Source organism: Pristiophorus japonicus, chromosome 28, assembly GCF_044704955.1.
Source record: "Pristiophorus japonicus isolate sPriJap1 chromosome 28, sPriJap1.hap1, whole genome shotgun sequence".
NCBI classification, from domain to species: domain Eukaryota; kingdom Metazoa; phylum Chordata; class Chondrichthyes; family Pristiophoridae; genus Pristiophorus; species Pristiophorus japonicus.
Genome location: NC_092004.1, coordinates 15,472,849 through 15,481,906, shown reverse-complemented (window position 1 = coordinate 15,481,906; position 9,058 = coordinate 15,472,849).

Genomic DNA, 9,058 nt, shown 5'->3' with positions numbered 1-9,058 from the left:
TGTTTGATGCTTCAGTTACAAGTTATTACTCAGGAAAGTTTCGGACCGGGCGCTTGTTCAGTGTTGCTGGAAGGCCCAGTGATCGGGATATCCTCTCCCCCGGGGTTTTCCTGAGTCTGTGATCGGTGCACAGGGAGGTTTGGCCCGGGTTGGAGGTAGCTTATATCCCAGGGATGAACAATAACACTCTGAGCTCTGGAACTGGGGAAGAGCGAATAATTAATGAGCTGTTTGTGGGTTTCAAATGCAACTTAGATCTGATGGTATAAACCGATAGTGTTGTTTCACAGAATGAAAGAAATACGAACAAGCACAATCGAAATTTCAATAACTGAACTTTAATAATGAGTGAAACTTTAACCCTTGATGAAGTTTTATCCCCGATCTGATTTTACACACTCTGTGTTTGAGTAGATTAGTTTTAAAATGTTCATTGCTCATGCGACAATGTACCCTGGACTGCTTTTGTTCAATTTTATTGCAGACAAGTTTTTGCTTCACAAATAATGTTTCCGCCCAGGCTCGCAACAGAGACCTTTCGCGTGTGAGGCAAACATGATAACCGCTACACTACGGAAACTGCTGCTTAGCACAGTGCCCAGAGAGAAGTGTTCAGCAACAAGCTGAAATGCTCAATCCCTCTCTCTGAAAAAAGTTCCTTTCACAAACATTTCTCTGACCGGAACTGCACCAAACAACAATGTTCACCTTTCAAAGTCATTAAACTCCCCAATTTCCACATCTGCAATGTTAAGGACAAGGACTGAAAGCGCTTTGCGATCAGAAAATTGCCGGAAACCCCTGTGGCTAATGACAGGACTTTTGATGGTTGATTTCCGTACACACCATGTGTTATGTATTTAACCTTTGGCCACCTGTATCATACCACCACCAGAGGGCCTACCTGTTGGAGTCCCAAGGGTTCCCAGCATCCATTGGTATATATAAGCACACTGGAGTCTTATTAAAGGAGCTAATGTCACACTTACTCATTGTTCTTTATTTTAAGCGTATCAATTGGCGACGAGACAACGAACAACCACGCGAAAATGCAAGTAACAGTTGATATAACTTGATAACAGCACAGCTGGCAATGATTGCGGAATATATTGGTGCAGCCAAAACGCACAATGACAACCTGGAACTGCACGGCACAGAATCCTCAGGGAAAAACAATTAAAGGCTTTGTCCCTGAATGGGCTACGATCCACCAACCTTGCAGTTAATAGCTGAACGCACTAATCCATTGCACCACAGAGACTGATAGATGCACATATTGCAAGACATCCCTGTGATATCTTCACATAGCACAACACACACAGCTTCCTAACATGCAGGCTGCTCTCTCGGAACTCTCCGGAAAGAGCCTGTTCTGTTTAATGATTAACTGTACAGTTGCAGTACACAATACGTCCACATCCACAGTGTGGCGCTACAAGCATTACATGCTTACAGACATTACAATCCCAAACCAGGGTGTCAGTCAGTTAAAGCTTCAGATTGCTCTGACCGGGATGGAACTTGTTCACTCTCAGTTGTACTTTTCCCAAATAAAGGGTGGGACATTCATTGTGGATGTGTGGAAGCAGTCTGGTCCCGCACACTGCAGACACTTCCATGTCACCACCAACCAGCTCTCCCACAACCGGTGTGATCTACCTTCCAGCCTTCCGGTGCCTTGTCTGTGACGAAGTATTCTGATTGTCCCGAAGCCGGTATCCTTTGTCATCAATAGGGTTTTAAGTTGTTTCGGTAATTTTTACCAGCTGGACAGTCGAGGCACAAATTGTAGAGTGGAACACTTGCGTGGACCCCGGCTTTCTAGTGGTTGATTTTCCTGATTGGGTCCGTCAGTCGCGGTGATCCGGTTGATGCCTGTTACCAAGTCAGTTGGTATTGATGTTCCACTGATTGGTTTTTTGAAGTTCTTTTCTCTGATGTCGTGATGTCTCTTCCTGTGTTTTCTTGCCGTGTGCTCTCGATCTTGATCTTGTTGTTCCAAAGTAATGGTCAGAAAAATAGGTTGCTCTTGGTACGATAGGCCCCCAGTTATACTCTGAGAGGCTGCTTAATCTTCGTGCCAAATCTAACGTTTCTTTTGTTTAAGTTTTGCTGCCCATTGATTTAAGTGGTCTTCTTTGTATAAGTTTTGGCGGACTAGCTAACTGAGACTTGATTAAATGTTTTAATCTGGTGTTGATAGACTTTGGGATAGTGATACTCCTTATTTATGAACTGATGAACTCTTGTCCATTGTAATAGCACTGCTTTGGCTTCAGGAAGTCTGGGCTGAGCCAAATATTTCTATACATGTTGAAAAGGTGTTGGAATATGGATGTGATATTTGGGTCCTGTGGGTGGGGTGGATAATGTTTCTTCCGTGATCGATTGTTTAAATGCTAATGTTTTCTGCGAGCCTGACTACGGTTAAACAGCTCCCCCAGACAAACTGATTAGCTACAATATCCAAACTCTAAATCCCACCCCTCTGTCACTGCAGCTTTTCCCCACAGGCCCAAACATGTCTTTTAAAATCCCAAACTTGATTAAGAATTGTAGATTTCTTCCATATGCTTTTTAGAATCCCAAACTTTATGTTTACTCATCCCAAATCGAATTTCCTTTTCAGTGAGTCCAAACACTGGGGGGTTTCCACGAATTTTGGAATCTACATAGGCAGTCCCTCGGAATCGAGGAAGACTTGCTTCCACTCCGAAAATGAGTTCTTTGGTGGCTGAACAGTCCAATACTAGCGCCACAGACCTTATCACAGGTGGGACAGATAGTCGTTGAGGGAAGGGATGGGTGGGACAGGTTTGCCGAACGCTCTTTCTGCTGTCTACACTTGATTTCTGCATGCACTCGGCGATGAGACTCGAGGTGCTCAGCGCCCTCTCGGATGCACTTCCTCCACTTAGGGTGGTCTTGGGTCAGGGACTCCTGAGAGTCAGTGGGGATGTTGCACTTTATCAGGGATGCTTTGATTGTGTCCTTGTAGAGTTTCTGCTGCCCACCTTTGGCTCGTTTGCCATGACGGAGCTCCGAGTAGAGCACTTGCTTTGGGAGTCTCTTGTCTGGCAAGAGGACAATGTGGCCTGCCCAGCGGAGCTGATCGAGTGTGGTCAGTGCTTCAAAGCTGGGGATGTTAGCCTGAATAAGGTAGTTGATGTTGGTGCGTCTGTCCTCCCAGGGGATTTGTTGGATCTTGCGGAGACATCGTTGGTATTATTTCTTCAGCAACTTGAGGTGTCTACTGTACATGGTCCATGTCTCTGAGCCTTACAGGAGGGCAGGTATTACTACAGCCCTGTAGACTATGAGCTTGGTGGCAGTTTTGAGGGCCTGGTCTTCAAACACTCTTTTCCTCAAGCGGCCGAAGGCTGCACTTGAGCATGGAGGCCGTGTTGAATCTCGTCGTCGATGCCTGCTCTTGTTGATAGGAGGCTCCCGAGATATGGGAAGTGGTCCATGGTGTCCAGGGCCGCGCCATGGATCTTGATGACTGGGGGGTAGTGCTGTGCGGTGAGGACAGGCTGGTGGAGGACCTTTGTCTTACGGATGTTTAAAGTAAGGCCCATGTTTTCATAGGCCTCAGTAAATACGTCGACGATGTCCTGGAGTTCAGCCTCCGTATGTGCGCGGACGCAGGCCTTGGTGAGGCCACACCTGGAATATTGTGTACAGTTTTGGTCTCCTAATCTGAGGAAGAACGTTCTTGCTATTGAGGGAGTGCAGCGAAGGTTCACCAGACTGATTCCCGGGAGGGCAGGACTGACATGTCAAGAAAGACTGGATCAACTAGACTTATATTCACTGGAATTTAGAAGAATGAGAGGGGATTACATGGAAACATAAAATTCTGACGGGATGGGACAGGTTAGATGCAGAAAGTATGTTCCCGATGTTGGGGAAGTCCAGAACCAGGGGTCACAGTGTGAGGAAAAGGGGTAAGCCATTTAGGACCGAGATGAGGATAAACTTCTTCACTCAGAGAATTCTGAACCTGTGGAATTCTCTACCACAGAAAGTTGTTGAGGCCAGTTCGTTAGATATATTCAAAAGGGAGTTAAATGTGGCAATTACGGCTAAAGGTATCAAAGGTATGGGGAGAAAGCAGGAAAGGGGTACTGAGGTGCATGATCAACCATGATCATATTGAATGGTGGTGCAGGCTCTAAGGGCCGAATGGCCTAATCCTGCACCTGTTTTCTATGTTTCTATGTTTCTATGCAAAGCACAGAAAAAATGGTTGGAGTATCGACTCTGCCTCAGTTAGCATTTCTTTCATTGTGCAAAAGAAGGTGACAGATTAATTAATGATGCAATCCCGTGAAAGCAACACAAAAGTTTAACAAATAAACATACGGTGACTGGCAGGTGAGCACTGCTTCTGACACCCGGTGGGAATGGGCGGGGATTTTAAAGCCCCTTGCATTGGGAAACCTTCAGATAGTCAAACATTTCCGATGTGCTGTATCGACCTCGTGGCGCAACGGTAGCGTGTCTGACCCCAGATCACGTCGAGGTCACTGTTCTTCAGGGTAATTCGGGAATTAATATTTTCTTTGCTGTTTGGCAATTCCCAGACCCTTGCTCCAAGGTCTGTCTCACTGGTTCCCCGGTGTCAGACAGAGATACGCCTGCTGCCCTCATTTATTTCATGTGGCAGGACACAAAAGTTCAAAATCAACCTGCAGATGGCCACATACAGCATTAAATAGTCAGGATGGCGGAGCGGTCTCAGATGCTGTGGTCAGTTTATAGTTTTTTTTCTGGAAGCGTGGGTTCAAATCCCACTTCTTCATTCTCGTCATTGAGCAAAACTCATTGTTTGACACCACGACCAACTCCTTAAAAGTGGGATTCAGCAGTTCACCTGCTCGCTTCACATTTCTGTCTGACCAGGTGCTGAAAGGGGAGATGATTCCGCAGTTTTGCGGTTAACACGTTCGCCTCACACGCGAAAGCTCACCGGGTGGGAATATTTTCTGGAACTTTCTCCTCGTGCTCAGGGGCGAGTTTGTTCTCCTGTGAAAGGTCATAAGATCATAAACATGTAAGGATTAGGGGCCGGAGTAGGCCATTCAGCCCCTCTAGTCTGGTCCACCATTCAAGAAGATCCTGGCAGTTCCTCGACAGCAAGTTTAAACATCTGGGGCGGAGCCAAAAGGCACCTGGCTGTAATCAACGACAAAAAGGTGTATTTTGCAGAAGCCCAGCAAACTCAGTCAGGAGATCATGAGATTCTAAAACGAGCCCCACGTTGGATGATTATTTTTCATAGAATTATATAATCAGAAGTTTACAGCACGGAAGGAGGCCATTTCGGCCCATTGTGACCGTGCCGGCCAATAACAGGCTCTCCAGCCTAATCCCACTTTCCAGCTCTCGGTCCATATCCCTGCAGGTTACAGCACTTCAGATGCACATCCAAGCACTTTTTAAATGTGGTGAGCATTTCTGCCTCTATCACCCTTTCAGGCAGTGAGTTCCAGACCCCCACAAACCTCTGCGTGAAGAGATTTCGCCTCAAATCCCCCCGACACCTTCTACCAAGACTTTAAATTTCTGCCCCATGGTTGCTGACCCCTCTGCTATGGGAAATGGGCCCATTCTATCCAATATATCACGGCCCCTCATAATTGTATACACTTCAATGATGCCTCCCCTCAGCCCACTTTGTTCCAAGAAAAACAAACCCAGCCGATCCAATCTGTTTTCATAGCTAAGATTCTCCACTCCCGATAACATCCTCGAAATCTCCTCTGTAAGTCTCCAGTGCAATCACAGTCTTCTTCCTGTAAAGTGGTGACGAGAACTGCACGCAGTACTCCAGCTGTGGCCTAACCAGTGTTTTATATTCAAGCATAACCCACCTGCTCTCTTATTCTATGCCTCAGCTAATAAAGGCCAGCATTCATTATGTCTTCTTAACCAGCTAATCCACCTTGCCTGCTACCTTAAGGGATCTGTGGACATGCACTCCCAGGTCGCTTTGTTCCTCTACAATTCTCAATGTCCTACCATTTAATGTTTAATCTCTTTCTTTTGTGTCTGTAAGCACTCAAGTAATGACTCCATGAGGCAAGGTATTGTACTTGAACTGTGGTGACCTTAGTCCATTTATTGCAGCTCCTGAGTGAGGGTACAGTATGGTGAGCTCCGTTTTATACCTGGTTACCTGTCGTGTACCGGTGATCCCGAGGTCTCCACCAGTTGCACCCTCTGGTGGTACAGGCATCGTGTATACAGTGTGAAGGTACATCCAGTAGTCTTATGTAACTGTACATTGAGTGTACAGGGAGTATACTTATATTATACAGACACAACATCACTCTCCCCTTCGTCTTGTGCCACTGGCCTTTTCATTGTGTGCTCTGGCCCGAGACTTGAGTGCCCAAAGTCCTTGCACCTTGTCAATGCTTTGGCTTGGCTCTCTCCCTGTGGACCCCCAAGTCCTTATTACCACGACATTGGGAAATGTTCAGCAGTGGATGGTTGGAGGTTGCAGTGGGGGTTGAGTGGGTTCTGGGTGTGATCCATGTGTGTCCATGGCTACATACATCCATTCCCCCCCCTTACATAGACCATGTGTGTGGCTCAACACCTGCATGTGCAGACCTGTACAGACAGAAATAACAAAAAAACATCGGATTAGTTACATCACTGTTTGGGTTCTGTAGTAGTGGAACAAGTACATTTTACAGGTAAGGTACATACGTGGTATCACAGTCTTGCCCCTGGGTTGTGTAGGTGCAGGTGGGTGAGGACACTAGTTCCAGAGTAACCAGACTGCGTCCAGGTTGTCTGATGGTGGCGCTGTGTCCCCTGCCAGCTGGGTGGGCTCAGATCGCTCACCTGCCTGAGTCTCAGAGCCTTTGCCATTGCCTAGTGATGGGCAGAGCCACAGGAGTGTGTGGCCTCCCTGTCCTCCTTTGAGGGCTGCGGTGTCTCCCTGCTGCTCTTTGGTGATAGTGGGAGCCTGGTCATCCCAGTTCCTGTTGGGAGGTCAGGAGGGTGCTATCCGCTCACTCCCAGTACTGGCCCTGGTGGCCAGAGAGGTAGAGCCGAACGGGGGCAGGATAGCGGTAGTGGTGACTTTGAAGTCCGCTGATCACTGGCCCTGCAGCTGGTATGCTCCCTCTGTGTGTGGCCACACTCCCTGGGGTATCACATTGGTCCCGGAGGGGCAGGCTACATGATCGCTGGACCTGGGTGCTGACGGGAGGTTGCCCTTGGTTTTGTCGGCAGACATGCAAATCGCACTTCATCACTTCGTTTTCTCTCACAATACATTGGTTCTGATCGCAAGTGCCCGACTTATCATGATTAGTTACATTTACCAACTTGAAATTGTCAGTTACATCTTTTACATTTGTATCACCATCATCGCTGTATAAACATAGAAACATAGAAACATAGAAAATAGGTGCAGCAGTAGTCCATTCGGCCCTTTTGGCCTGCAACGTCATTCAATGAGTTCATGGCTGAACATGCAAATTCAGTACCCCCTTCCTGCCTTTTTGCCATACCCCTTGATCCCCCTAGTAGTAAGGACTTCATCTTCTCCCTTTTGAATATATTTAGTGAATTGGCCTCAACTACTTTCTGTGGTAGAGAATTCCACTAGTTCACCACTCTCTGGGTGAGGAAGTATCTCCTCATCTCGGTCCTAAATGGCTTACCCCATATCCTTAGACTGTGACCCCTGTTTCTAGACTTCCCCAACATTGGGAACATTCTTCCTGCATCCAACTTGTCTAAACCCATCACAATTTTAAACGTTTCTATGAGGTCCCCTCTCATTCTTCTGAATTCCAGTGAATACAAGCCCAGTTGATCCAGTCTTTCTTGATAAGTCAGTCCCACCATCCCGGGAATCAGTCTGGTGAACCTTCGCTGCACTCCCTCAATAGCAAGAATATCCTTCCTCAAGTTAGGAGACCAAAACTGTACACAATACTCCAGGTGTGGCCTCACCAAGGCCCTATACAACTGTAGCAACACCCCCCTGCCCCTGTACTCAAATACCCGCGCTCTGAAGGCCAACATGCCATTTGCTTTCTTAACCGCCTGCAGTACCTGCATGCCAACCTTCAATGAGTGATGTACCATGACACCCAGGTCTCGTTGCACCACCCCTTTTCCTAATCTGTCACCATTCTGATAATAGTCTGTCTCTCTGTTTTTACCACCAAAGTGGATAACCTCACATTTATCCACATTATACTTCATCTGCCATGCATTTGCCCACTCAAGAGTGGAACTGTCCCTTTAATTGTGATGGGTTGCCGGTCCCCTTTTAGAGGGTCTTGCAAACTTTACCCCAATCCGGTTCGCCACTCGGCATCACGTGTTGCTCCCTTTTGGTCTGGCTGCCGCCATCTTGACTTCAGGCGCTTCACCTCGTGGTTTGGACACCATCTTCTTTCTCTCCATGGGGTAGGCTGCGGTGATCCTTTTCTCCCCAGGTTCTGCCACGGAAGCCGGGAAGTTACCTTCTGCGTGAATTTTCTTCTCTGGATTCCTGCCACTGGAGCCTGGAAGGTGAGGTCTGGTTGTTTGGGCTGGATCATCTCGCCGTTGGGTTGAGCGGTCTGTGTCGTCGCCTCACAGTCGAGTTGGGCGGTTGATTTTTCAGGTGTTGTGCTGGATCCAACTTCGGGGCCGCGGAGGACGTCGATCGCTGGAGGTTGGAGCTTTTCCCAGCTCCAAGTGATCTTTTTCGTCCACCTTCGTCCTAATAGCTTTGGACTATCACCAGCAATGATCCACAAAGGGAACCTGTGCATCTCGCCGTCATGGGACACCTGGACATCCACACTGCCAACGCCTGGGATGTATCGTTTTTGTAGGTGAGCAGTTTCACTTCGATCGGGATCATTTTAGGTCGTTCGATTGGATTGTCCCCAAGTTTCTCAAACGCCACCTGATTCATCAGTGACTGGCTCGTCCCTGTGTCCACCTCCATCGTGACTGGAACATAGTTGATTTCAACTTCCATTTTCAACGGGGAACTCTCGGTGGTGCAGGTAAACACTCCGTACACCTCATTGTC